At 44.3% G+C, this 3,094-nt stretch overlaps 1 protein-coding gene across 1 annotated transcript in view; it reads left to right on the top strand.

Moving 5' to 3' along the window:
• Positions 1 to 1,526: 1,526 nt before the first annotated feature.
• CWC22 (CWC22 spliceosome associated protein homolog) overlaps positions 1,527 to 3,094 on the top strand; it is a 68,898-nt gene continuing 67,330 nt past the window's right edge. Inside the window, exon 1 of the mRNA XM_004701467.3 lies at positions 1,527 to 1,666. The gene's annotated coding sequence lies outside the window, so the exon portion shown is untranslated. The remainder of the gene's footprint in view (positions 1,667 to 3,094) is intronic.

Here is a 3,094-nt window from a genome sequence, read left to right as displayed (position 1 = left end):
AAACCCTATATATAGTTGGCTGGATGGCAGTGGATTGGGTTGATGAATTCTCTCACTTGAACTTGAAATCTTGAACTTTATATGCATTTTGGAAAGCTTAATAGGCTCTTGGCCAAACTTTTGTGAAAAGTCTGAATGTTAGTTGTCTGCTGTTAAGGTTTACATGGAAAAGTGGCTATTGGTATTTTTATGCCAACCACAGAAAATAGTTATAAATAAAAGTAGCCAAAACCCTCATGAAGAGATCACTGAAAACATGGGTACTACAGCAAAATGTGGGAAGAAACTAGACGGTGCTCAGCTATCAGAAAATTAGCATCTGGGGTCTTAAAGGCTTGTCTTCAAACAAGCAGCCACCTAAGTGAGTTGTCAACTAAGTCCACATGGAAGAAAAACACCAGCCTGTGTGATCCAAGGATTGTCAATAATATAATTCAAATCTGAAGGAGGTATCAGAGCTTAAATTATGAACACCTGATTTGCAGAAGACTATGGATGACAGTGGAAGCCCAAATCCATTTGAACGATCTACACATAGATTAATCCCTTTGGTGACCATAGTCAAGAGATGTGAATAGCCTGGTTATCAGAGAGCAGTGTACAGATGATTATTGTAGATTAAAATGTAGCATTTGATTTGATCCCCTTTTTGACACATCTACTTGTTCTAGCAGTTAAAAAAAAGTAAAGGGGAAATACATACAAATGAAACCTCTGGTGAATCCCCCTGAACATAGACCAGGGATGTGAACACCCTTGCATCATACAGAATACATTGGAAAGTGGATTATGACACATGTAACTAGGTTACAATCTAACATCTTATCATGTGATCTCCCCTTAGAACTATTTCAAATTTTTCCTAGTTTTTAATATTTTCTATTTTCTTTCCAACTGAGGTTTTCCTCTATCTTATTTTGCTATTGCTATTAGCTTTTTTTTTTTTGACTCTTTGTTTTGTATGTATTTTGGAATATGAAATTCAGGATGGGTGGATAACTAGATTAATAGTACCTATAGCAGGGGAGGTTAGGGGGGAAAGGGGAGCTAAGAACAAGTAGTACAAGAAAAAATAAAATGTTATAAAACTTATTGTAATTATTGTACAGCACTTCTTGATATGATCGAACTATTGAAAATTATATATTTGGACTATATCCCAATAAAACAGTTTATTTTTTTAAGTTGTAAAAAATCCATAAAGTTGATTCCAACCCATGGGGACCTTATTGCAAAAACACCAACACTAAACTTACTGCCATTGAGTCCATTCCAGTGGTAGAATTGCCCCAGTGCGTTTCCCAGACCTTAACTCTTTAAGGGAGGCGCTCGCTGACGCTTACCAAGGACTACATTTCCCATCATACACCGCGGCCTCCAGCCCACGCTACCTTGTGCAACTGCTTACTTCCGCTCGTCCTGGCAGCGACTGTTTGACCGGGAAGCTCATACTGACTTTTCTTTTGTTGCCATCCTAGACAGACAGGCGAGATGTAGACGGACAGAATTATTCGAATCTAGTCCTACGAGATAGTATTTAAAATAAGCCAAAAGTATAATACAGCTAATTTTTACTGAGTGTCACGCCCCGCCTTCCTTTTACGGCCGCGCCTGGGAGCGGGAAGTGACGTGTGTCCGGTGTGATGGCGACGCGGAGGAGCTCTAGGTAATGGCTCAATTCCGCGGACTGGTGGCCGGCCTCGGGTCGGTTACGTTTTCTTCAACGGAGGGAGGTGGAAGGGGCCCCGGAGAGGGGACGGGCCTGCCAGTTCGGCGAGGAGGTGCCGGCCCGCGTTTCCGCGCGGGCCCGCGCAGGGGGCTGTGGGCGCGGGTCGGGCGGGGGCTGCAGAGCGTGGCAGGGGTGGGGTGAACCAGCTTCCCGCCTTCGCGCGTCGACCTAGCTTCCTTTTGGCTCTTGGGCGGTTTCCCCCCGTGTCACTAAGACCGAGCAGCGGCGCTGGACCCTCCGTCCTCCGCACAGCGTGAGGCGCGGGCGTCGGGAAGTTAAATAGCCTCCCCGGTCGCCGGGCCTTCCCAGGCCCTTGTTTTGAGTCCCGGGTTCGTGGGGGAGAGGGGGAATGGCAAACTAGTTCTTGAAACTAGTGGAAGTTAACACACTTCCGCCCCCTTCCGACTTAATATCCCCGACTACTTAATTAAGGTCTTGTCAGTTTCTTTTTCCCTAATCTGCCAACCATATACAGATACTTCTTGGTGGGTCGGCACGAAGACTCTTCTTATTAAATGTCCTCTGTCATGCTCATCCTCGATAACTTGAACCACCTTCCAGTTTTGGGTCTCCAGTGCCTACCCATCCTCTGAGTTCCAGATCCAGCAATGCATTTTTTGTATGTCATGGTAATCGCGTGTTAACCTTACCAAGTCTAACTTCAGTAGTCGCATTATTTCTTCATTTAACCCACATAGCAGTTCTTTGAGGTAAGTGGTGATGGAGAACTTGGGAAAAGCTGATCCACAAGGCAAGCAGAGGTGCGATTGAGAGGGCAGTAAGAGTACCCTTGACTTAGTCAGATGTCCGGACTAGAAATAGCACGGCGATGAGCAAGTTGCCTGTCAACTTGCCTATTCCTGAATTGTATTTAGACATCCCTTGTGTTACTACTGCCTGTCAATTCAGAAGTTAGCTTCAGTTACCATTCTTCTATGTAAAAGCAACTTTCAAAGTGGCATTACAACTGATTCAGTGTTACTGCAGGCTGTGCCTGCACAGAGGCACTTATACCCTTGTACTGAGCTGGGTAATGGTAAGTGAATGGTTCCAGGCTTGGCCTGACACTTATTAGGTCTGTTACTTTATGAGTCTCGTCTCAGCTTCCTTATTTGTGAAATGCACATAACTTTCTTGTTGGACTGTTTGAAGATGCAGGAAAATACCGTATATTAGGTAATAAACCCCGAGTCTGGTGTATAGAGTAGCTGTAAAACACTGTGGTTACTGTTGCTGCCACTATGATTCCTGCGATTACTATTATGGTTGGTAGTTCTCCCTGTGCCTCAGTTCTCGTTCCTAGGTTTTGCATGTTTTCTTTCCACTGTTGGGTGCACAGGCTCATTTTTTTTTTTTTTTTTTTTT

This window comes from Echinops telfairi, unplaced genomic scaffold, assembly GCF_000313985.2.
Source record: "Echinops telfairi isolate 266 unplaced genomic scaffold, ASM31398v2 ScPeMD7_3;HRSCAF=10, whole genome shotgun sequence".
NCBI classification, from domain to species: Eukaryota; Metazoa; Chordata; class Mammalia; order Afrosoricida; family Tenrecidae; genus Echinops; species Echinops telfairi.
The sequence above is the reverse complement of the archived record's forward strand: the minus strand, read 5'-3'. Positions and strand labels throughout refer to the sequence as shown.